Genomic DNA, 27,921 nt, shown 5'->3' on the forward strand with positions numbered 1-27,921 from the left:
CTTGTAACCCAAGAACTTAGCTCAGCAATATGCAGCAAATAATAAGGGTCTAATACATTTTTCTTGAAATATGTACTTATTTAGGGTGAATAGAGTAATGTAACCTTGTTGAATATCAAAGATACAACCCAATTTCTAGAATATATTGAGAAAAGAAGTGCATATTTGGTAGTGCACATTCTCACATTTTAAAAACTCAGCAATTTAAGATCAACCAGTGAGGATGCTTTCCTGAAATAAAGAAGAAAGTATGGTGACAATAGTGAAGTCATTACCTCTTTTCTCTTGAAGAGCTAGTAGGGTAGGGGAGCCAGTATCTATAGCCAAGCAACAACAAAAAAGGTGACGGGTTGAAATAAAAGGGGGGTAGGGTATAAAAAGTACTGATCAAGAAAAAGAAAATTTCACCCCTTAACTAGTCAGTCTGAGAAGACTTAGAAAGAAAAATGGATAAGGACTGAAAATCCTAGTGACACCTGGTTTATACCATGGTGATTTTGGTGGGTCAATTTTAATGGAGCTTTGGGAGATCCCCAGAAAATAAGCCCCCTCCCACTAAAGGTTCCTGTGTTTCCAGAGGTCTCTGCACATTCAGTAATGCCTGCAAAGGCTTTGGCCATCAAAACTTTCCAGACACCAAACCATTGCTAACAGTAAGTACTAGAAAAGAATGCCTCATTGTTATACACAGTATTTTAGCCACTTTTGTAGATGAGGTGGAATAAATGAATGCTTTGCTTGAAAACAAAGGCAATCTATTTTCTGCCCCAAGGACTCAATAAGATAAGCAAAAAACAAAAACCAAAAAACAAACAAACAAACAAACCTCACAAGGGAAAAAATAGACTAGGGACCCTTAAACATTCAATGTGCCACAAACATTCAGCATAATGTTAAAGCATTGAGTTACCCTCTAAAATAATATGTATCATCTTTAATAGAGAAAAGAAAAAGATAATAATTTAAAAACTTCTTTCCTACCACTTAAATATTTAATCTTTGCTGAATACTTAAAAATATTTTTAAATTACAAAATATTTCCTGAATATTACACATGTTCCTTATTAAATGTCAAGTTAATTACATGTTTGAAAAGTGAATGTCTCCCTTATTCCTCTGCCTCAGATGCCCTGGGTCCTGGAGAGAGGACTATACAGCCCAAAACTTCCATCCACACTGCGATGGACGTCTGGCATGAGCAAGAACTAAACTATTTGTGCTGCACTCTTTTGAGAGTTTGAGGTTACATATTTCCTAATCAAAATTTAGTCTATTTTGTTATATATAGGATTTAGGTTCATTATTTTCTTCTTTATAATGATATTACTTTCTATTTTTTTCTGTAACTTGCTTTAAAAAAAGAAACTTGGAAATCTATAGGTGTTAGTCCATGTTAATCTTCATTTTTTTTTAACCAATGCATAATATTTGACAGAATGAGTATAACATAATTGATATGTCAAATTGACTGAAAGACTATTAAATGTAGCAAAGAAGCACCTCAGATGAACTCATGCATCCATAAATAGAATAGAGCAGAAATAATGAATATGGTAAATTTAGTGAATAGGGTAAAATGATGATCAAAACAGAAATAGTTAAAGATATTTAAGATGAATTTGCTAGGAAGAGTAAACTATTAAGAAGAAACCCAGACAAAATCAAGGGAGAGTTACTAATCATTTTATGGACAATTAGGGACATTGTCTTTTTTATATGCATTACATGTGTAAGTATGTATGTATGCATGTGTGGTTGTGTGTGTGTGTATATATATATATATATATATATATATATACACACACACACACACACATACACACACACACAAATGTAATATACAAATGTAATATTTATTATAGAACCTAGACTTGTACCTGATACAATCTATTTATGATTTAATGCATGCTTATAGAATAATGACCATAATAATATAAGTAAAAATACCTTCCACTTATTAGACATTAAATAAACAGGCTGTGTGCTGTTTGTAAAGTATTTGTGCTAAACCTGGAAAATGCTTTGCCAGGAAGTGTTCATTGGCTTTATTCACTTAGTGAACACTTTCTCAATTTCTCTTTTTTTCACAACCACATATAATCTATGGGCCCTATTTTCAAAATAAATCTGGAACCTGGCCATTTCCCATCAGTTTCACAGGTCCCATCTAGTTCAGGTCATCTTCACTTTTTAGTCTAAACTATTATAACAGACTTCCAACTGTTTCCCCTGCCCCCACTTTTGCCTACTTACAGTTTTTCTCCACCTAGCAGCAAAATCATATTTTCAGTATGCAAATCAGATCATGTGATGACTCTTACTCAAAACTTTCAAGAAGACACAAATATAAAGCCACAGTCATGGCTTACAAGGATCATTTGACACCTGTCTATGCCCCAACCTTCCTCCTCAGGACTCTTTCACCCTCTGTTTCTTCTACCTTTGATGCCTCTCACCCAGAAATGTCTTTAGTAGCTCCCTTGCTTCATCCAGTCTCTTTGCAAAGACCATTTCCTCAGAGTGGATTTCTTATTACCTTGTGGAAACTAACCCCATCACTTAGCTATTCACAATGCCATGGTTTTCTTCCTATAACTAATCATTACTATTTATCAGTAATTTTGTTTGTTGTTTGTTTGGTTTTGGTCTATTGTCCATCTTCACTACTGAAATGAAAATTCCCTGAGAGCAGAAACTTCATCAATCTAGCCACTTGTATCCCAAGGACCTAGGGGGCCCCCATAATACTCATGGAATAAATACTGATGAATAAACTTAAAGTTTTATTTGCTAGTCCATTTTTTATTTGTTTGGGATACTATCTGTTTTAGTTTTCCTTGGCTGCCAAAGCAAATACCATGAGATGGTTTGGCATCAACAATGGGAATTTATTAGCTCACAGTTTTGAGGCTACAAGAAAGTCCAAATCAAGGTGTTATCAAGGCAATGCTTTCTTCCCATAGACCTGTGTTCTCGGGCTGGCTGTGGGCAATCCTTTGTCCTTGGCTTGTATGTCACATGGCAATGCAATGGCAGCCTCTTCTGGCCTCTCATTTGTCTTCCCAGTTCCACCAAATTTCAGCTTCTTACTTCCCATGGCTTTCTCTCTTTCTCTGTCTAAATTTCATTCTGCTTAAAAAGGACTCCAGTAATAGGATTAAGACTCATCTGATTGAGATGGGCCATACCTTATCTGACACAACCTCATCAAAAGGTTCTACTTAAAATGGGTTTACACCCACAGCAATGGATTAAGTTTAAGAACATGTTTTTCTTGGGTACCGACAGCTCCAAACCACCACATTATTCTACTTTCTTGGCTCATCTTTTTGTTGATTTTTTGTTCTCTACATCATCAGGGTTTGATGGAAACTCAGTTAGGTGGGGAGGTTATCTATCCTATGGGATAGAATTGTTAATATTATTGAAGCTTCCTTCACAATAATTAGTTAATAGTATTATGTCAACTGTTTAATTTATAGAAGGCTGGCCTAGCTTTTGTTAGCAATTGAGATTGGTCATGGGATGTCTTCTGTCCTGAGTCCATCAGATCTTTACAAACTAGTTCCTAGCAGCTGTGCACTCTTATTGGGCAATTCAGGGTCCAGGAGAAATGTCCCCATAGCGCACCAGTCTCATCAGCTTCTGAGATGTTACTGATCCTTTCACTCACTCTGCTTGTCTTTTCCATTTAACCAGTTATTTCTTGTGGGTAGGTAATCTCTTTGCAACTTGCAATTTCAATTCAAACTGGAAAGTGGTTTACCACATCATCCCATTTAATCATTACAGCTACTCTATCATTCCATCTACTCTATTCTCATTTTATGGAGTAAGACATTGACTACTGTCTCTGATTGCAGTGTCAGTGCTTCCAGGCAGTCACTAGGTTCAAATCCCAGCTCAAATATTCCCTAGCTGTGGAACCTAAAGCAAGTTGCTTAACTTTTCAATGTTTAAATTCCCTTTTTAAAAAATAGAGATGATAATAATAATATCTATGTGATAGAGTGAAGATAATAATGCCTCTGGAAGCCAGCTAACCAATCAATAAGAACAAAAATGCTCATTGAAAGCTAAATAACAGAATTGTCTGAAGAGTCCCTTATCTCAGCTGTCACAGCCCCAGCTGAGAATTTTGGGGTCAAAGTTTAGAATAGAACATAGAATTGTTGTTCTTTGGAATCATTTCCAAGAATTTGAAATTATTGAAGTGCACCATAGCACACCATTATGAATAGGATCCCCTCATTAGAGTCATTGACAATTCCTTCTTTGCCATACGCATTTAGTGGATTAAATATTTATTAATTTAAAGAATATGTTCACAGTTTAACTTATCATCACTCATTCTACAGTCAGACTGACCTAGGTCCAAATCTTAGCTCAGATCCTTCATAGTTGTATGACTTTGGACATGGTAATAAAAAGATCATTTGGAATAATTAGATTATCAACCTAGACAACTTCACTGTTACAAAAAAAAGGATCACAATTCCTCTGGATCAGAGCAACCTCAGAATAATAGCAATTTTAGTGGTTAATATTTATTGAGTACATACTATAGGCCAAGGACTCTGCTAAACACTCTGCCTGAATTACCTCATTTAATCCTCACAAGTGACCTCCAATGTTGGTACTATTATTCGTATCCCCTTTTACAGGTGAGGAAGCTAAGATAAAGTGTTTTACTTGTGTTTTACCAGTTGGCGAGTTGTGAAGCTAGGATATAAGTCCATATTGTTCTGACCTCAATGATGTTGCTGCTAATCTAGTGTGGAATGATTTTCCTTTGTAAAAAGCAGCCTGGAGAGGTGGGGCAAGATGGCTGTGTAGGGAGGTGTAGAATTTAGTTAGTCCTCTAGAGCAACTAGTAAAGAGCCAGGTACAACTAGTAAATAGTCTGGCACAGCAGTTTTGGGGACATCCGTGACTGGACACATGTCATACACCAGCAGGAATGGGTGGAATGGCCGAAATCTTAACATAAGAACTGTTAAGTAAAGCCCCCGAACTGCAGAGTCTGGTGCCCCACCTCCTCTAGCATCTCAAGCTGGTTTGGAGTCAATTCCCTCACAGAAAAAGAAGCAGTCTCTACTAGGAGCCAGGGAAGGCAGCTAAGCAAGGTCCAACTGTGGCTTTAAATAACAAATTTGGACTACTGAATATAAGAAAAGAATGGAAAAATATGAGCAGGGTCTCAGGGAATTGAATGAAAACATGCCTTGGGTGTCCCAGAAGGACAAGAGAGGGAAAAGGGTGGAAAGAATTATGGAGGAAATACTCACTAAAAATTCCCTACCTTTTATGAAAGACATAACATTAGATATCAAAGAAGCGCAGTGTACTCCAAATAGAAGAGATCCAAAAGCCCTACTCAACATAAGAACTGTTAAGTAAAAGATTAAATGAGATAATTCAGGCAGAGTGTTTAGCAGAGTCCTTGGCCTATAGTATGTACTCAATAAATATTAACCACTAAAATTACTACTATCAGATAATCATATGTCAAAGATGAAGAGAAAATTATGAAATCAGCAAGAGAAAAGGGATCCACTACATACAAGGTAGATTTCTCAGTAGAAACCAGGGAGGGGAAGGCAGTGGTATGATATATTTAAAATACTGAAAGAGAAAAACTACCAACCAAGAATCTCATATCTGGAAAAACTGTCCTTCAAAAATGAGGGAGAGTTTAAAATATTTTCAGACAAAGAGACACTGAGAGAGTTTGTGAACAAGAGACTTGCTCTACAAGAATACTAAAGGGAGCACTACAGGCAGATAGGAAAGGACAGGAGAAAGATATCTGGAGAAGAGTGAAGACATGAAGACTATCTGTAACAGTAAAAGGAGAGAGAGAGAAAAAAATATGAAATATAAAATCCAAAAGACAAATGGTAGATAGTAGATATTACATTGAGTGAAACTGGCCAGAAACAAAAGAACAAATACTGCATGGTCTCATTAATATGAACTAACATTAATGAGCAAATGTTGAGAGTTAAAGTTGAGAACAGATTCCCCAGAGATAGAAAGGGGGTAGTGATCTGGCATTTGATGCTGAAAGAGTATTAAATTTTCAACATTATTGATTGTATAGATCCATTTCTGGATCCATTTCTGGTTAGCACAGTACTGTGCAAAGGTAGCATGGTATTGTAAGTACTCTGAGCAAAGATGAGTGTGAGTACAGTTGAAAGAGGAAGGCTAGGGGCAAGTAAGACACCAGAAGGAAGGTAGAGGATAAAAACTGGGATTGTAGAACTTAACAAAACCTAGAGTGGACAATGATGGTAATCATATATAGAAATATAAGACCGTTTTTACATGAGGGAGAACAAGTGAATGTCAACCCTGCAAGGTGTTGAAAATAGGATGCTACATGGGAAAAAATACAATCAATGCAAACTAGGGCCTATAGTTTACAGTAATTTTGTGATATTCTTCCATTAATTGTAACAAAGGCAATATATCAAAGTTAAATGTCTACAAGAGGGGGATATAAGGAGTGGTATGGGATTCTTTTTATTTTAAACAAAATTCACATTTTATTTAGATTGAAATAAACTGTAAAAAATTGATTTTCTTCACCAAAAATGACAGCAACATTTTCTATAGTATTCCTAGATAAACCACAAAACACATATTTTTTGTAGGCTTTCCAGGTTCTGCTTATAAATCAAGATAAGGCAGTAAATAAAGTCATGGAAATAGACAGAAGAAATCAGACAAATCAGCTGTCAGTATCCATGGCCTCTGATTCTGTCTTGACCATGAAACAGAAATATTCAACACATACCTGCTAAACAGCTATGTAGGCATAGGCTCAATAAAGGAATGTAAACAGCAACAACCAGATGTGGAAAAAGGCATTTGAACTTTAACTGTAACTTGTTCCTTTAGGTTCATTTGATAAAGACAAAATCTACACTGAAATCCTTGCTTGGAGAGCTCACTTTCTCTATTCTCTGGTAATTCCCTTAACTGTCCAATAAAAATTTTTAACAACATACATAAAATCCTTCTAGTTAAAGGTCAACAGTGAGCCTCCTTGTAACATTTTACAAAATACATTCCTTCCTTCCATACCTCCTCAGAATTTATTTCTTCAAAGTACTGATAACTGGACTGATAACTTGACAACTGGATCCACAGTGATCATTAATGCTGTGTCTAAAATGACTTAACTAAAATAATTCCAGAGTACCACTAACAGAGATCATGCAGAAATGAAACATGACACTTTCAATGCTAACTTCTGGAAGAACTGATGGGTCTTCAAAGCATGAGAGTTCAAACGGGGGCCCTTTATATAGGTAGATTATTAATGACTAATGTATTCAATGGGAGACCTATAGGCAAAGATAGTCAGTGATTAAGCAGCCTACATACACTTTACAGCTTTTCCTCCAAATGTAAAAGAAACCTATTTTAGAAGTCTCTTAAGTATTTTCATGGGTTTCTGAATTACCTGTAGGAAGCTCTGACTTGGTTGTATAGAGTGTGATATATGTGTCTACCATTAAATCCAGATCATGTTTTTTATCAAAATTTATTTTAAGCAAAGCCAAGTTACTTGAACTTTGGTCTGTCAAAGTGTTCCTCAGGTATGCTTTGAAATGCTTTTGTCCACTTTCATAGTGTTCATTCTCAACCTTCATCAAGGAAGAATGCTTAAGATCTTCAACAGAGTATAAACAGGAAAAAACTCAATGTCAGGCAGATGGAGGTATGGGATTCTTGATAGTGTTGTTGTCGTATGACCTTTGTATTTTATTTTATTTTATTTCAATTATTTTATTTTGTTTTATTTTATTTTATTTTATTTTATTTTATTTTTGTCTTCATTCTTTTTCTCCTCTTCCTCTTTATGGAAGAAATGAAAATGTCCTCATATGGATTGTGGTGGTGAATGCATAACTATGTGATTACATCAGGAATCATTGATTGTTTACTTAGGATGGATTGTAGGTGTGTAAATAAAACTGTTTAAAAATAAACAGAGGGATACAAGTGTTGGGGAAAATACGGAGAGAAGGATGTACCTATTCACTGTTGATGGGGAAGTAGAATGGAGCAGCCCATCTGGAGGGCAGTGTGGTGGTTCCACAGGAAGCTAAGCATGGGGTTGCCATATGGTCTTGCAACCCTGTTATTGGGTATATACTTGGAAGAACTGGAGAGCAGGGACACAAATGAACATTTGCACACCAGTGTTTATGGTGGAAGTATTGACGATTTTCAATGAATGGAGGTGGCCAAAGGGTACATCGACTGATAAACGGAACGCTGAACTGTGATGTACACATACAAAGGAATACTGAGTTGTGGCAAGAAAGAATGAAGTGAGGTATGCAACTAGATGAACGTTCCGGAACTTAAGGACAGTATGTTGAATGAAATAAGCTAGAAACGAAAACACAAACATTATAATGCCTCACTAATATGGTCTAATTAGGATGCGCAAATTAGTCCTTGGAGAATTGAATCTGAGAGTATAGATTATCAGGGGAAGGCTTATAGTAAAGGTTCCTAGATTGTAAGCTCTTACAGCAGTCACATCTATTCGTGAGTTGTAACGGTTATTTCTAAATGCTGAGATGCTGTGCTGTTTGTGTATAACCTGCTCAGTTCCTAGAGCTTCAGGTATCCATGTGAAACCAGAGACTGGGAGGCAGAGTTTGGCAGCTAAGAATGTCAGCATTACCCCATACAGCAACTGTTAAAGACGTTTAAAAAGATATCAGATTTTAATTAGAGATATGAACGAAATTGACTTAGGACAAATGTAAACCAGACTAAAGGGAAAAGGATGCTATTGATTGCATTTTAAAACTTCAACTACTATATGAGACCAAAGGAAGAGATGTTTATTTGGTGGAAAATCTATATTTTCTGTAGCATGCCAAATAATTTAACTTGTAGGGTCAGTTTATTCAAACACCATAATTACATGGAAACTTGAATAGGGCAGTGAGATGTAGTTGGTTTGTATAGGTTAGCCCGAAGCCCCAGTACTTCCCAGAGTAATTTGGGCAGACAATAAAAAGTATGCAAAGCCTCCTTGAGGGACTGGAACAAATGTAGAAATATTAAACTTCCCCACTTGGGGAATTCCTTATATTCTCACAAGCATTGGGGACTACCAGTTTAGTAGGCCAAGCCTTCGATCTTAGGGCTTGCTCTTATGAAATCTGTTACTGCAAAGGAGAAGCTAAGCATACTTAAAATTATGCCTGAGAGTCACCCCCAGAGAACCTCTTTTGCTGTTCAGATGTGGCTTCTCTCTCTAAGCCAACTCTGCAAGTGCACTTGCCGCCTCCTCTATATTTGGGACAAAACTTCCAGGGGGTTAAATATCCCTGGCAATGTGGGTCATGACTCCCAGGGCTGAGCCTGGACCCAGCACCAAAGGATTGAGAAAGCCTTCTGGACAAAAAGGGGGAAGAGAAATGTAACAAAATAAAGTTTCACTGGCTGAGAAATTTCAAATAGAGTCTAGAGATCATTCTGGAGGTTATTATTTTGCATTATATAGTTATCCCCTTTTAGTTTTTAGTGTATTGGATAGCTAGAAGGAAATACCTGAAACTGTTGAACCACAATCTAGTATCCTTGTTTTTTGAAGATGATTGTAAAACTATATATTTTATCTGGGATGACTGTGTGATTGTGAAAACCTTGTGGCCCACACTCCCTTTATCTGGTATATGGACAGATGAGTAGAAAAGAGGGGGACAAAAAGTAAATGAATAATGAGGTGGGGGGAGTATGATATGTTTCACTTGTTCTTTATTTTACTTTTATTTTTATTTTTATTTTATTTTTTGGAGTAATAAAAATGTTCAAGAATTGATTGTGGTAATGAAAGCACAACTATATCATTATACTCTGGACAACTGATTGTACGCTTTGGATGACTGTATGGTATGTGAATACATCTCAATAAAATTGCTTTAAAAATGAGGGAAATATATGCTGTTAACTTGGAGTTGGAAAGTAACAAGGCCCAGGCTGGGCTGTGGGGTCTTTAAGGTGGGGGAGGGGGCTGGGGTGCTCCTTCCCCCTGCCCCTCCCTCCCCCCCTGAGAATCCTCTGAGAGTTCTGGGCTCTGTGATGCAGGCCTGGATCTCTAGGCAATGCAGCTTTTGTTCTCCCTCCTGTTTCCCAGCACAGGATTGTGCCTGGCAGGGAGGGGCGCAGGCCCCCTGGCCATGAGAACTTATAGATTTCGCTCATTTCAGCTGTTCCACATGTTCGTGAGTGTTGTATGAACTTTGTCCAATCCCAAATTCTTCTGCGATGTATGGTCCGCGCAGTTCCTGGCTTTCTACCAACTGCCCCAGAGGAGTAACTACAACCTAGACCTCACCACTCTGCCATCTTGCTCTGCCTCCCCAGTTCATTTGGTTTGGATGATTGAAAAGGTGAATGTGTAGTATACTCTGTGAAATATACTTGGAAACACTTTGATGAATGGATACTTTTTAAGTCTGTCTCTTTTGACTGTAAATTGGTTAACATGAGATAACATTACTTTATTAATAAAAATTGGTAGTAATTGGGACAGGAGCTGTTCTACATTAAAATGAAAAATACCTTTTGATATGCAAATGTGTTGTTCCTTAGGAAAGTTAATCATACACATGTGGTTTCTGGGGAATATTTAAATAACTTAAGGCAGTAGTCTTCAAGGACCTTAAAGGCCCTCACATACTTAGTTCTAAAAGCATAGAATTAAATAGATGGGTAGGCCCTCTGTGAGCATTTGGTTCAGCTGCCTCATTTTGGAGATTTGAAATCTGAGGTACTGAAAGCTGATTTGCACAAGATCACAGATAATAGTTCTCAGAATGAGATTTGAACACAGGTCCCCTGGTTATTTGTCTGGAGGTTATTCTTCCAGATCACATATACATTAAGTGCGCAATCAATCGCTGCAAGTCCACAAATAGTTCTACTACAAAATAATATGACAGTGGGATTGAATTTTTGCCTCTAATTCTAAATTCTAAAATAGAATTTCTTTTCTCTTGCTTGAAAATGTGGTTTAATTTATTGTTGCTATTACTACTGCTCCTGTGGCTATTATGCCTACAATTACCACCTCTCCATGCTGAGTGCCTACTGTGTGCAAGGTATTGTGCTGAGACTTTGTATAGTCATCTGTCAGGTCAGTCAGGAAAAAAGTATTTCAGGAGGAATATAATTTAATACAGAGATTGGGTATTTTCGAAACTGTTGGATAAGCTTAAAGAGTCAAGGTCAGAAAAGCCCATCACTGACTTACAGTTTACTAAAAATTTTTAGATTGGATGTTTGTAGTCTTGCCCAGGTCAGGAAAGCACAGAAACCTTGTAGCACCAAAATAAGGGACTCAGGGGAAAATACCCAGAGCCTGCTGTAAAATGTGAGGGCTGCTCAAGGTCACATGACTGCCTGTCCCTGTCAGAAGAGGAAGAATGTGCTCTTGGCTCTCTTCTGCCTCCCAAACTCCCCAAATGCAGCTCATTTGTTGAAACTAAGCTGTGCCTAGAACCCTGCTGGCAAAGGAGTCTGGGAAATGTAGATCCCAAACTTCTAGTCTCTGCTGAGGGGAGAGCATTAGAAGGGGTAAAAGGCTGTCAATTCTCAATAGACAATACATAGTAGAATATTTATTTTCTCCTTAATTCTGTACATAAGAATTATATATGAACAAACCTGAGACTTAGAAATTTTAAGTAACTTATGTAAATTGGCCTGGATTACATAATAGACTGTCTAACACACTTTTAGTAAAGCAGAAAGGCCCCTAGAAGATTTTAAAAAAATGAACTTATTTTTTGGTATTTGATACTTCAAAAAGAAGCAAAGATGTGGTAACCTTGGGAAACATCAGAGACTCTGCTGGGCTCTCTTACTCTTACTTTATTATTTAGTATATATACACACACACACACACACACACATATATACACACACATACACACACACACATATGTATGTATATATATATATATTATTTTGAACTATAAAAATGGTGAAGAGTGAGGGGAGCAAACTTGCTCAAGCTCACACAGCTAATCAGTGGGAGAGGCAGGATTTAAAGCAAGGAAGTCTGACTCTGGTGCCTGGGCCAGTCAGGAGAGGCACCTAAAGACACATCAGCCAATTCCAGTATAGGTGTCTGGGTCACCAGCAAAAGCATGTCTCACACACATGCTCTTATGGAAAGACGTTTCACTCACATAGAGAAGAGATGGAGGAAGGTCTCCTTCACTAGTGGGCATCAGTTCCTCATAGCCAGTGAGTCCCCATCCATGGCCTATGTGGGGAGGTGCTGTATGCACAGAACCCCTCTCTTGTGTTTGTGTACCATAGTGGAGGAATCCTGCTCCCTCCCTGCCGGCGGGGGCAGGTAAACCACCAGCCTGTTAGCTGGAGGTCCTAAACATGTCCTGAGCACAGGATGTATTTGTGGGTCCTGAAGAAAGGTGGCAGGCTACCTTAGGACTGTCTCCTACCAGAGCCTGGCTCTTAACCACTAATCCAACTATGTTGAATCATTGAGTGGAGTGCTACTTAATATGATTGATTTTTAATTAATATTCACTTGCATAACTTCTTTTTTGCTTTTGTTAGTTCTGAAAAATGTTTTTATTATTGTCACTCTATTTTGAGAGGGAAAGAATAAAGGGTATATTATATTTTAAACCTATTGCTTCAAGCTATAAAGCAAACAGTCAAGTCTTGTGCTCTATGAGGAAATAAAAATCCCCAGGTAAATAGTCTTGACTTTTAGGGTGAAGTACAACTGAGAAAACACAGATGAGGCTGAGGGATTTTAGATTTCACATTATATAAAGGATGGAAGCCACCCAGCTATGAGGAGAAGGAACTCTGAGAGAGGCATATGGAAAGGGGTGGCAAGCACTGAATGAGAAGGCAGCACCCCTGGTATCTAATCCCAACTACCCTTGTGCCTTCTGGAAAATTACTCAAACTCTGTGGGGAGGTTGCACAAATGTGAAATATGGGATTTGGATGGGGAATTGTGAAGATTTCTTCCTGCTCTGCAATTCAGATTTTGTGGTTTCTTGAAGCATTACCATAACATGCAGTTTACTTTGCTAGCCATCAGTTGCTGACATTTTTCTTCTGTCTTTCAGGGTTTTGGAAGTTTAGTAAGTTTGAAATTCATGGGCAAATAATGCAATTTTGAGGTAACTTATTTAGGCACAGATTTTTTCACATTCCTAAGTACATTTTAGTCAAGCAAATATTTCATTTTTAAACATTTCTGTATCTGTTGCTTATATTTTTAGTCCCAGGGGACAACTCCCAAGTTATTTAAAGGAAAAGATTTTTACAGATAATTGCTAAATTTGCAAGTTGATAGGATGCATATGAGCTTTAGACCGAAGAAAACTAATTAGAATTTGAGTTGGAAAAATAGCTGTGTCTGCTCAATATCTGATTATTTTGAAGTTCAAAGCCATACTTTTATTTAAATGGAGCAGCTTTTTGTTTTTCTTCATTTTAGTTTAAAATTGATAAGTTAGAAAACCCAACCATTTAACCAACGCCCATTGAAGTGATTAATGCGAGGTATAGCTTATTCTCATCCAAATTGAATTAATATAATACAATAAATGGATCCCTTTTTTGTCTGATTATTTTTAATTGGTTCCAGTTTAATAAGCAAACATTACTTTAATGAAGTTTCTGAGCTTATTATGGTCTGAGGTCGTGTGCTGCAGTTCCTGTATTAACTTGTCACCCTAGGCAGAATTGCTTTATGCTAGTACAAAATCTTTGTCTTTCAGGTATGGAAAAAAAGTTTACCCTTATGTGCCAATTCTGATTTTGAGTAGGGGATACACATAGGTAGTTTAATCTCCATATCTGCTCAGTGTTAGACAAGCATTGTTGAGAGAGACACAAGAAGGAGGGAGGGAGGGAGGGAGATGTAGGCTTGTGCAAGAAATAACATAACAGCTATTCACCATCAATGGTGTCATGCATTGGTAAGAGCATGGCATTGGAGTCAAAGGAAATGTGGCTCTAGTGTCACCTGAGCTACCAGCTACACATATTTTATAGGACAAGATACCCAGTCTCTTTGGGTCTTGGTTTTGTCACCTAAGAATGAGGGGTTGTGGTAGTTTGAAGCTGTCTGTACTCCAGAAAAACATGTTTTTACATTTACTCCATTCCTATGGGTATGAACCCATTATAGGTAGGACCTTTTGATGCAGTTACTTCGGTTAAGGTGTGGCCCAGCCAAGAGGTTGGTTCTTAATCCTATTACTGGAGTCCTTTATAAGTGGAGTGAAATTCAGGCAGACAGAGGAAACCACAAGAAGTAAGAGCTGAAATCAAGCAAACCCGGAATAGAACAGAGAGGCTGCCATGTGCATTGCCATGTGCCAAGCTAAGGACCGAGAAAAGCCAGCAGCCAGCCTTAGAGTGCCACAGTCTTTTCAGGAGAAAACATTGCCTTGATGATTCCTTGATTTGAATTTCTTTTTAGCCTCAAAACAGTAAGCAAACTTTTCCAGTTGTTTAACCCACCCCATTTAATGGCATTTGCTTAAGTGGCCTTGGAAACAAAAACAGGGGTTGGCCCGGGTGGTTTTGCTAACCCCGAGATTCCATGTTCCTATTTTGTTCAATTGCTGTGAAAATTGACCTTAGCCATCCAGTCGTTGGTAGTTCATCTCAGACCCATCTTTTTGAATGTTTTGATAAGAAAAATAAGAAGGACTTCCTAGGAATCAAGTAAACCATTCACTGAGATAAACTTACTCTTTAATAATACCAATTCTTTCTATTTTAGGATGGTCAGATTAGTTTGTTCTGCACTTTCTGCTTGAGTCATTTATGTTTTTCAAAGTTTCTACCTCTTGGAATTTTCTAAAATGTTTATCTACCCCTGTAATATCTATATATTTAGAATATGTGTTTATCTTTCCCGTGTTTGAGTTTTTAGGGTACTTATACCTCTTAATATTTGGAGGTACATATACACGGGATGATTTTTTTTTTCTTTTAAAATGCTCATAAACATGAAAATATTCCATTTTTATGAATTGAAAGTTCTTTGAATTCTTTTTATTTCTTGTGGTAGAATGCTTATTTATTTTTAAATAAATGTTCTCATTTTAGAATTGTTTTAGAGGTACACAAAAGTTGTGAAGATAGTACAGAGTGTTCTCATGCCCCAATCCCAGTTTTCCCTGTTATTAACATCTTACATTGCTGTGGTACATTTGTCACAATTAATGAGCCAACACTGATATATCATTACTAACTAAAGTCCATACTTTATTCAGGTTTCCTTCATTTTTACCTAATGCCATTTTTGAATCTTATATGACCAGAATAACATTGTCATGGTGTACCAGGTTTATATATCTGTGTTGCCTTCGAACAGAAAATTAAGCTTATCCATAATGGCCAAAAGTGAGATCTCTGGTGTAAGAATGCCTAATATTGAATCCTGGCTCCCCTACATACATGTCATATGACCTTCGGAAGATTATGTAACATCTTTATCCCTTAGTCTCTTCCTTTGTAAAATGTGGGAAATAATAAAATGAGTCTCATAGCATTGCTTTGGGGTTTGAATGAGGTTATGCTTGTAAAAGCACTTGGCACAAGGTCTGGTATTACTGCTTTACAAAGAATGACACTATTACTATTGAATTACTTTGACAGAATTTTTTTGGTAAACCTTAGTGGCCATCCTTTATTTTTTTAGATTTGATTATTTTCCTCCCAATATTTGTGTGTGTGTCCTTTTCCTGAGCAGTGAGCACAATGCTTATTTCTCAGAGAACACATTCCCTAGCTTGGCTTCTGGTTTGAGAAGTAATTATTTTGGCATTATCTTCCACTACCCTGCATTTGCCATCTGTTGGTGACATCACTGAAATGATCCAAGTTTTCTGTAATCTGGCAGTATTTTATCTTTTTATTGATTCTACCTTTAACTTTATTTCTATCCCAAAATGGGGAATTTGGCCAATTTCTGAAGTAGGCCTGAATATTTAGGAATTTTATAGGACATCTGCACTTTGCAAATTGGAAAGATAACTATTTTACTTTTTAAAAATCCTGTAAAATACACATTTAATAAAAATAGGATAACTTGAACACAAAAGATCGATTGAATATAGTATTTATTATGTTTTAGACTATCACTTTATTAACTCTGAATTATACAGAAAGTGTCCCCTCTTTGTAGTTTCTGCATTGAGAATGGAAATGATCTTTGAACAGAGACTTTTTTAAAATAATCCATGTGTTAAAATACTTTACCTCTCAGACTGTCTAGTTTTGGATTCTAAGCCAATTTTGCCATAGGCCTTCCAATTGCTTGATGTTCTTTTAAAATGTAATTTTCAAGGACTGTTCAACAGGTTGAGTTTGCATCCCCAGAAGCTCTGCTCCTCAGGGTGTTCCATGTCACCCTGAAGAATGTTTTCTCCTTTGCCGTATCTGTCTTCCTCTTGTACATTTGTATTTATCTTTCATGTGGCTCTATGCCAAAGCCTACTGAAAATATTTGCAGAGTGCTTCCTAGTCTCTGAATTTCCTTTGAATGTCATAGAGGCATAGTCTTGAAAGGACTTCAGTAGTGCAGTTAAAATGAGTGATCCTCTCATTTTCTTTCTTTCAGACCTGCCGGAGAAACTGTCTATTTCACAGAAAGATTGCTCCGGCTGAAAGACATTTCCTTGAAACTAAAGGGATGCTGCTGTAGGTGGGTCCCCTTGAAGATATCTTTGATTTGCATTTAATTGCTAGAGCTAAACAGAGGGAGCATGAAGCATTGAGAATACCAGCTCTGAAAGTTTTGATTATCTTCATTGTTTCTGTTTACATTCTGTATTGTGTGTCACTTAGGAGTATCAAAGTAAATTACATATTTTTTTTTATAAATTAGAGTTTGTTTATTTGATAAAAGCTACACCTTCACTTGTGGCAGTAAACAAATAAATATATTGACAATGTGTACTATTGGTGAAAGTGTGGGGAATCAGCCATACTCATTCTTACATATTGCAGAAGGGTGTGAATAGCTGTGGCAATTTGGGAAGTTTATCTGGCAGTGTCTGTCAAATGTTTGGGGATCTTTTTTATTCATTTATTTATTCATTTAATAAAAAAAATTATTGAACACTCACTATGTAGCAGGGACCATGCTAATTACCGGGGATATGGCAGTGACAAAACAAAGTCCCTGCCCTCACGTATCATACATTCTATTTAGAGTGGGAGTGGAGATAGAAGATGAATAAATAAATAAATATGTAGTATGTCAGAGCATGATTAATGCTCTAGACCAAAATAAAGCAGAGTAAGGGGGATAAGGTGAGCTTCCTTTTTTGGTAGGTGTGCTCTTTTATCTAGGGTAGTCCAGAAAGCCCTTACTGAGAAAGTGATATTTGAGTATAGATTGAAGGAAGTGAGGGAGAGGGACATAAGGGACTTGATGAAAGAGAGTCCCAAGGAGGAAGAAAGGCTAATGTGAAGGATTCTCAGGGGGAGCTTGCTTGTTAGGTTCAGGGAATAGTACAGAAGCCAATGTGTCTAGAGTGAAGTGAACGTAGTGGGGCACAGTAGGAGATGGGATCAAAATGATACGTGAAGTTGGGCAGCAACTAGAAGGCCTTACATGTCATTGGATTTTTTTTTAAATTTTTTAAATTGAGATTGTTCAGATGCCATACAACTATCCAAAGATCCAAAGTGTACAATCAATTGCCCATGGCAACACCATACAGCTGTGCATCCATCAACACGATTAATTTCTTTTTCAATTTTTAGAACATTTTCACTACTCCAGAAAAGAAATAAAGACAAAAAAAAAAAAGGGAAACTGAGATCCTCCCATACCCCTAACCATGCCCCCCTCCATTATTGACTCATAGTTTTGGTATAATACATTTGTTACTGTTGATGAAAGAATGTTAAAATACTACTGTTCTAGTTTGCTAATGCTGCCAGAATGCACAACACTAGAAATGGATTGGCTTTTATAAAAGGGGGTTTATTTGGTTACACAGTTAGAGTCTTAAGGCCGTAAAGTGTCCAAGGTAAGGCATCAACAATCGGGTACCTCCACTGGAGGATGGCCAATGGTGTCCAGAAAATTTCTGTTAGCTGGGAAGGCAAGTGGCTGCCATCTGCTCCAAAGTTCTGGTTTCAAAATGGCTTTCTCCCAGGATGTTCCTCTCTAGGCTTCAGTTCTTCAAACATGTCACCCTTAGTTGCACTTGGGGTATTTGTCCTCTCTTAGCTTCTCCGGAGCAAGAGTCTGCTTTCAACGGCTGTCTTCAAACTGTCTCTCATCTGCAGCTCCTGTGCTTTCTTCAAAGTGTCCCTCTGATCAACTTAGACCTACCCTGAATGGGTGGAGCAATACCTCCATGGAAATTATCCAATCAGAGTCATCACCCACAGCTGGGTGGGGCACATTCCAAAGAAATACTCAAAGAATTACAGTCTAATCAACACTGATAATGTCTACCCACACAAGATTGCATCAAAGAATATGGCTTTTTCTGGGGGACATAATACATTCAAACTGGCACAGCTACTAACTGTAGTATATAGTTTGCAATAGGTCTATATTTTTTCCCTGTATGCTTCTCTATTATTAACTTCTAGTTATAGTGACATATACTTGTTCTAGTTTGTGAGAGAAATTTCTAATATTTGTATAATCACGGACATTGTCCACCACAAGATTCACTGTTTTATACATTCCCATCTTTTAACCTCCAACTTTCCTTTTGGTGACCTGCGTGACTCTGAGCTTACCCTTTCCACCACCTTTACACACCTTTCAGCACTGTTAATTATTCTCAGAACATGCTACCATCACCCCTGTCCATTTCCAAACATATAAGCTCACTCTAGTTTAACATTCTACTCATAATAAGCAACCACTCCCCATTCTTTAGCCTCATTTCTATATCCTGGTAACTTATATTTCATGTCTATGAGTTTACATTATAATTAGTTCAAATCACTTAGACCCTGCAATATTTGCCTTTTTGTGTTTGTCTTATTTCACTCAATATAGTGCCCTCAAGATTTCTTCATTAACCCATTTCTTTTAAGATGGTTTTGTTCAAACACTACACATTCTGCCCTGAGTAAACAATCATTGGTTCCCTGTATAGTCATGTACTTATGTATTGAACACCATCACCACTCTGTATATTAGGACATCTCTATTTCTTCCACAAAGATGGAGGAAGAGTCAAAGAAGGCAGAGAGGCAAAAGGAAAAGAAAGGAGAAAGAGAGAAAAACAAAAACAAAATAAAAAAGAAAAAAGCTTGATAGCTAGAAAGTGACAAAAGGAAAGATAGCATTAACCTAAAGTAGAATAAAGAGTCAGACAGCATCACCAATGTCAGAAATCCCATATCTTTCCCCTATTCCACCCCCCCACCACATTCGTTTAGCTTTGGTATGCTGCCTTTGCTACATTAAAGGAAGCATAATACAATGTTTCTGTTAATTCTAGCCTCTAGTTTGCATTGATTGTATTTTCCCCCCAATCTCACCCTATTTTTAACACCTTGCAGTGTTGACATTCATTTGTTCTACCTTACATAAAACCATATTTGTATCTTTTATTACAATCATTGAGCACCCTAGGTTACACAGTCCCAGTCTCTATTGTTTGTCTTTTGTTCTCGTGTCCCACATGGTCCCAGCCTTCCTCTTGCAACCATATTCACAGTCATCTTTGTTCAGTGTACTTACATTGCTGTACTACTATCTCCCAAAATTGTTTTCCAAACCTCTCACTCCTGTCTTTTCCTTTCTGTCTGCAGTGCTTCCTTTAGTGTTTCCTGTAGAACAGGTATCTTGTTCACAAATTATGTCATTGTCTGTTTGTCGGAGAATATTTTAAGCTCCCCCTCACATCTGAAGGATAGTTTTGCTGGATATAGGATTCTTGGCTGGTGGTTTTTCTCTTTCAGTATCTTAAATATATCACCCCACTTCCTTCTTGCCTCCATAGTTTCTATTGAGAAATCCACATGTAGTCTTATCAAGCTTCCTTTGTATGTGATGGATTGCTTTTCTCTTGCTGCTTTCAGGAGTCTCTCTTTATCTTTGATATTTGATAATCTGATTATTAAGTGTCATGGCCTAGCTATTCAGATCTATTCTGTTTGGGGTATGCTGCACTTCTTGGATCTGTAATTTTGTGTCTTTCCTAAGAGATGGGAAATTTTCATTGATTATTTCCTCTGTTAGAGCTTCTGCCACTTTTCCCTCCCCTTCTCCTTCTGGGACATCAACGACATGTAAATTCTTGCTTTTTGTTTTGTCTTTAAGTTCCCAGAGATGTGGCTCATATTTTTCCATTCTTTTCTCTATCTGTTCTTTTGTGTGTAGGCTTTCAGGTGCCTTGTTCTCCAGTTTCTGAGTGTTTTCTTCAGCCTCTTGAGATCTGCTGTCGTATGTTTCCATTGTGTCTTTCATCTCTTGTGCTGTGCCGTTAATTTCCATAGATTCTGCCAGTTGATTTTTTGAACTTTCAATTTCTACCTTATGTATGTCCTATGTTTTCATTATACAGTTCAGCTCTTTCACCATATCTTCCCTAAACTTTTTGAATTGATTTATTGTTAGTTGTTTCAATTCCTGTATCATGTCTGAAGCATAAATTTGTTCCTTTGACTGGGCCATAACTTCATTTTTCTTAGTGTAGGTTGTAGTTTTCTGTTGTCCAGATATGGTTTCCTTGGTTACCCCAATCAGGTTTTCCCAGACCAGAATGGGCTCAGGTCCCAGAAGGAAGAAGTATTCAGTATCCAGTCTCCCTGAGGGTGTGTCTTAGAAAATTGGTAGACCCTCTGAGGCCTCAGGTCACTGTGCTTTTTTGCCCAGCAGTTGACACCTGATAGCCTGTAATTCTTGACTGGTGTAAGGAGGTGTGGCTGTTTTCCCCCAGGCTCTGGGGCCTGCTTCTGAATGGAAGGTGGGTAGTAGAGCTGGGCCCCACCCTTTTCCTCTTAGAGAAGATAGACCACCTAGGGGGAGATTATTAGCATTTCAATGATATCTCTCTGTCTGTGCTATCACCACCCTTGTCTGGGTCACAGCACTGGGTGCTGAAAATGGCTGAGGCTTTTTCACTGAGCTGAAAAAGGAACAGAAAATCCCCTTCAGATCTAGTCTGAGGCAACCCTCTGTCTCTCCAAGGTCAGTCATCACCCAAAGCCTCTGTCTTTTTGTTGAGGATTTGTATCTCATAGTGAGCAGTTCACACTCACTAATTAAAACCCCAGTTGGACTCAGCTGAGCTATATTCGCTTGCTGGGAGAGAGTTGCTCTCTGGCAGAACAAGGCTTTGCAGCTTCGGCTGTGGGGAGAGGGGTCTACCGACTTGGATCTGCAGTTTTTACTTACAGATTTTTTGCTGTGACCTCGGGCATTCCTGCCAATTCAGGTTGGTGTATGATGAGTGGATGGTCACATTTGTCCCCCTGCAGTTATTCCAGGTTATTTACTAGTTGTTTCTGTTTTTTTTTCAGTTGTTCCAGGAGACCTACTTAGCTTCCACTCCTCTCTATGCTGCCATCTTAGATCCTCCCTCCCATGTCATTGGCTTTATTCTGAGTGGATTGAGAGGCCACTGACAGGTTGTGGGGACAGAAGACTGGATATTCTGAGCTATATTCTTATATACACTGTAAAAGGGCAAAGACAAACAGGAGGTCCAGTCAGAAGGCTATTACAGTAACCCATTGATCCATTAATTCCTATGTAAATAACATCAGTATGTAAGTCTATAGGTGCAAGGATGTTTTTTGTAGCACAATCTTATATGACATCATTATGGAAGAAACTGAGTGTATCCAGTAGGGGACTGGTTGAATAAATAATGCCATATCCACACAATGGAATAACATGTATCTATTAAAAGAATGAGTTAGGTCAAAGATTTTAGTCTACTTGGTCTGACTCAAAAGCCTATGCTTTTAACCCTAACATTATATGACTTCAATTAAAAGTGCTATATTTTTTCTTTTGCCTGTTTTAAAAAAATGTGGATGGGAAAAAGAAAATGTGGGTCTCTGAATGCTAGAAACTGTTTGTAGTTACTTTTATATTCAGATAACTCATCATCTAGCATATTTGCTAGCATATAGGAGCCACTTAACACTTGGTTATTGAATGAATTGGGTGGAAGTTATGACTAAATATTCTGTTTTTCATCCTTAATATAGAAATTGCATAGAATAACACTAGGAAAAAGTTTTGTAATTCACTTTTCTTAAATGTGTTTCCTTCATTTTATAGAAGACCCCAAAATACAGAATGTTTTTATGTGGTACATTAGTTAACCTCATGTATGGAACTTGGTATTTGGATACCATTTGTAAGTTTTACTGAGCAAATCACATCTGAAAGGTCTTTTGTGTTTTATGTTGCACAGTTCTGAATGCTGAATCCAACTGAATCAATGAAAAATTTTGGTCTACAACACAGGCAATTGAATCAATGAAAAATTTTGGTCTACAACACAGAAATATTTAAAACACATGTTTGAGTACATCTAATTTAACCTTCTATTTTGATAAATTTTTAAAAAGACAAATATATTCATCTTCATGGTAGTTAATTACCTGTGCTTTTTGTTCATGTGGTATCTGAAGAATTTGGTTCTTACTTCAGTGAAGTTTTTTTGTAATTTTTCAGCAATGTTTCCCTTTTCAACCATACAATACCCCTCTCCCAAGCTTCTTTTGCAGGAACATTATTCTGAGGTTGTCCTTGATTTGCTCTAAAACCTCTTATTTTATTCTAAGGATAATGAATATATATGTAGAGATTTCAAGTGATATTAAGCCTATATAGAAAAATGTACATTGAAGAATGTTATATATAATCTCATCCTCTGGTTGTATCTATATGAAAATTTGTTGAACAATCTTCTATTTACTCATTAATGAATTCATTGGTTCATTTGTTCACTTCTTTAATTTATTTAACAAACATTACTCTTTGCTTACTATATGCCAGATATTGGATATTGGGAATACATTAATGAAGCTAGCAAACAAATAAACAAAAAGCTGAAGTCTGTGCCCTCAAGAAGTCAATGATACAGTCGGGGAATGAAACAATAAACAAGTATATATAAATATATATGTACAACATCATATGGTGAAAAATTCTGTAAATAAAAATAAAATAGGCAGTATGAGAGTGTGCATGGTACTATTTTAGGCAGGGTAGTTAGAGAACACTGAGCAGCCAATAGCTGAGTAGAGATCTGAATAAAATGAGGGTGCGAGCCATGTGAAAATCTGGGGGAAGTGGGAGAATTTCAGAAAGTGGGAAAAAATAATGAATTATCAGAGTTGTAAATAGGCCAGTGATGTTGAAGAAAAGTAAACATGGGTAAGGAAAGTAGGAAGAGTGGTTTCAGAGGGAGCCAAGAACCAGATCAGGCATAGTCTTGTAAGCCACAGTAAAGAATAAGATCTTATTCAAAGTGTGTTAAGCAATCAGAGGGCTTTGTTCCAAAGAGAGACTATTTGATTTATGTTTTAAAGAGATCATTCTGGTTTTACTGGGAAGGATAGGCTCTAGGGGAACAGGAATGGAAGCAGAGGGACATATTAGGATGCTCTAAAAGTCTTCCAGGTGAGACTTGAGTAGAATTGGTAGTGGAAAGAGTTCTGAGGCATGGTTTGACTCTGAATATATTTTGAAGGTAGAACTGATAATATTTGCTAACACATTAGTTTTTCTTTGTGAGACAAATAAATCAAAGGTGACTCCAGGAATTTCCACATAGCACTGGTAAAAATTACTTAGATAGGAATACTAGGGTTGAAGTAGGATTGATGTGTGCGAGGGAATATTGGTTTGGACTCAGACACTTTAAAGTTGGGGTGCTTATTATATATCCAATGATGATGTCATGTAAGCAGAAGATATATATATATATCTTTGGTTCAGACTGATGATACAAGAATTGGGATTCATCTTCATAGAGAAGAATGTTATTTAAAGATATAGAACTGAATGAGATTATCTAGGAAATGTATATTAAGAGAAAATAAACAAGATCTAAAGATTTAATCCTGGCTTGTTATTGGGAAGCCAGGAAGTGGAGGAGAATCCAGAAAAATATGCTAAAAGGATTGACCAGTAGGTAAGAGGAAATCTATGAGAGTTTGAATATACTGGAAGGCAAATGAAGAAAGTATATCAGGAGAAGTTAGGGAGAGTGGGTGATCAGTTGTATCAAATATACTGAAAGATTAAAGAGCATGAGGACTAAAGATAAATCATTGGCTTTGGTAATGTGAAGGTCTTCAGTGATCTTGGCAAATGGGATTTCAGTGGAGTTATGGGGAAGAAAGTCTGAATTAAAAAGGTCCACAAAAGAAATAGCAAGTAGAGTCATATTTAAAATTTTTTACTAAAGGACAGCAGAAAAATAAGGTTGTAGGAAATTGGATGAAGACTGGAATTGGATAGGTCAAGGAAGAATTTTTTAAATTGAATTTTATTTCAGTAGGTTTGATGAATCTAGTGCATAAGTAGATGAATTAGCCACAGGTAGGGATGCAAAGGGTTCATATATGTTAACTGAAAGGAAGAGAGAATATATGGGTATGGAGGCAGGCAGGTGGGGAGAATGCTGTTATAAGGGTAAAGAAAGTAGCTTCTGATTGCTTCTAAGAAGAAAGATCAATAACTGAGAGTGAAGAGAAAGGGGGAACAGCTAGAGATTTGAAGGCAGAAAGTATTAATGAATTAGTGAAATGAAGGTATACTGCCAGCCCACTTGAAGTAGTGATCATACAATTAAAGTTGTGCTTTTCTCCAGTCATAATAAGTTGCTTCAGTGCATGTAATCATAGCAGAAAGCTGGTACTAGCCAGGGTTGGAGTTTTTTAAAAGATATATTAGTACAGATAAATATATAGATATAGATATGTAGACATAGATGACATACAGATATATAAATGGAACAAGAAAGATTTGAATGTGATTATAATGATGGACTGTAGAAGCTAAGCTGGCTGAGAAGGGAAATGAGGGCATATCAATTTACTGAGAGAGGAGAGTTGAAATCTCCAGCCTTCCAAATATAATTGTGAAATGCTTATTTCTTCTTGTAAGTCTGTCAATTCTTGCCTAATATATTTGAGACTTTGTAATTAGGTTCATATACATTTATTGTTATTATGTCTTCTTGATAAATTGTTACTTTCATCATATGTAATATCTTGCTTCATCCTTGATAAGATATCTTGTTCTGAAGTCAATTAATTCTCAGCTTTCTTAAAATTAATATTTGCATGGTATGTGTTTTTTCCATCTTTTTTTCTCTTTTAACCTATTGGATCTTTATATTTGAAATGGATTTGTTGCAATTGGGATCTAAGTTGAGTATTGCTTATTTATCCAGTCTGACAATCTCTGCCTTTTAATTAAGTGTTTATACCACTAGAATTTAATATTATTATTGATATATTTTGGTTTAAATCTATTATGTTGATACTTGTTTTTTATTTGTCCCATCTGCTCTTGGTTCATTTTTTCCTTCTTGTCTTATTTGGGATTAGTTGAGTACCTTTTAGTATTTTATTTTTTCTCCACTATTGACATATTAGCTATACTTCTTTTTGAGTGTATTTGCTTACATTAGCTACCTTTAAATATGTTAAACCTTACCATTTTGGAGTTCTTTCTATTTATTTTGCTATTGTTTTCTTTTTTTTTTTTTTTTTGATTTTATTTTGAAATAAATTCAAAGTTATAGGAACAGTTGCAAAAACAATACAAACCCCATACACAGCATACCCTGACCCCCCTTCCCCGATACCCTGATCCATCAACTTAACATGCTGTCACACCACCATTTCTTTCTTTCCCTCCCTCCCTCCCTCTGTCCCTATCTATCATCCGTCATCTATTGCTCTGTCTTCTGAACATATGAGAGCAAGCTGCACACATCCTTGAACAAACACTATAGTTCACATATACAATTCCCATGAACAAGAACATTCTTTTATGCAATCCCATTAAGCGCAGCTAAGAAGTTCAAGAAATTCAACATTGATTCAAAGCTTACATTCTATATATCCTTTTTTTTTCTTGTGTCCCAACTATGTCCCTTTGAGCCTCCTGTCCTCCGTCCTCAGATCTCATCCAGGATCATCCTTGGCATTCAATTGTCTTCTATTTAGACTGTCTTTTTTTTTTTTTTTTTCCCAATTGTGGAAACATATATATAGCCTAAATCTTCCCATTCCAACCCCTCCCTAGCATTCCATTAGTGGGATTAATCACATTTAGAATGTTGTAATGCTATCACCTTCCCACCATCCATTACTAGAAATTTCTCTTCACCTCAAACAGCAACCCTACACTCATTTCTTAACTCCCCATTGCCCCTTCCCCCACTTCTCATAACCCATACTCTACTTTTCATCTCTGTGGTCATATTCTCTGATAATTTCTTTGTGTTTACTGTGGGGCTTAAATTTAACCTCTTAAATCCATAACAATCTTGTTTTTCTTTGATACCAACTTGACTTCAATAGGACATGTAAACTATGTTCCTATATTCCTCCATTCCCCTCCCTTTATATAGTTCTTGTCAAAAATAACATATTTTACATTGAGTCCAAAACCACTGATTTGTCATTAGAGTTTATGTATTTTATATCCTGTAGGAAGTAAATAGTGGAGTTACAAATAAAAAATTATTGACTTCTATTTGTATTCCATTGTGGTCAGAGAATGTGCTTTGAATATATTCAATTTTTTTTTTTTTTTTTTTTTTTTTTTTAATTTGTTGAGGCTTGTTTTATGTCCCAGCATATGGTCTATTCTGGAGAAAGATCCATGATCACTGGAGAAAAATGTGTGTCCTGGTGATTTGGGATGTAAGGTTCTATATATGTCCATTAAAATTCTCTCTATCTCTCTCTCCTTTCTTTGTTTCTCTGTCTGTAGGGCTCCCTTTAGTATCTGAAGTGGGGCAGGTCTTTTATTGGCAAAGTCTTTCAGCATTTGTTTGTCTGTGAAAAATTTAAGCTCTCCCTCAAATTTGAAGGAGAGTTTTGCTGGATAAAGTATTCTTGACTGGAAATTTTTCTCTCCCAGAATTGTAAATATGTCATGCTACTGCCTTCTCACCTCCATGGTGGCCACTGAGTAGTCACTACTTAGTCTTACGTTGTTTCCTTTGTATTTGGTAAATTGCTTTTCTCTTGCTGCTTTCAGAACTTGCTCCTTCTCTTCAGTATTTGACAGTCTGATCAGAATATGTCTCGGAGTGGGTTTATTTGAATTTATTCTATTTGGAGTTCTCTGGGCATTTATGCTTTGTGTATTTATATTGTGTAGAAGATTTGGGAAGTTTTCCCCAACAATTTCTTTGAAAACTCTTTCTAGACCTTTACCCTTCTCTTCCCCTTCTGGGATACCCAGTGATTCTTAAATGTGGATGTTTTATTTTATCTATCATAACCCTGAGATCCATTTTGATTTTTTCAATTTTTTTCTCCACTCTTTCTTTTGTTCTTTCATTTTCTGTTCTGTGGTCCTCTAGGACACTGAGTCATTGTTCAACTTCCTCTAATCTTGTAATCTGGTATTATGAGTATCCAGAGTCTTTTTAATTTGGCCAACAGTTTCTTTTATTTCTATAAGATCTTCTATTTTTTTATTTACTCTTGCAATTTCTTCTTTATGCTCTTCTAGGGTCTTCTTTATGTCCTTTACATCCTGTGCCATGTTCTTCTTCATGTCCTTTATATCCTGTGGCATGCTCTCATTCTTTGACTGTAGTCCTTTGATTAATTGCGGCAAGTACTGTGTCTTTTCTGATTGCTTGATTTGGGTGTTTGGGATTGGGTTCTCCATAT

The sequence above is a fragment of the Choloepus didactylus genome, chromosome 11 (genome assembly GCF_015220235.1).
Source record: "Choloepus didactylus isolate mChoDid1 chromosome 11, mChoDid1.pri, whole genome shotgun sequence".
Taxonomy (NCBI): Eukaryota; Metazoa; Chordata; class Mammalia; order Pilosa; family Megalonychidae; genus Choloepus; species Choloepus didactylus.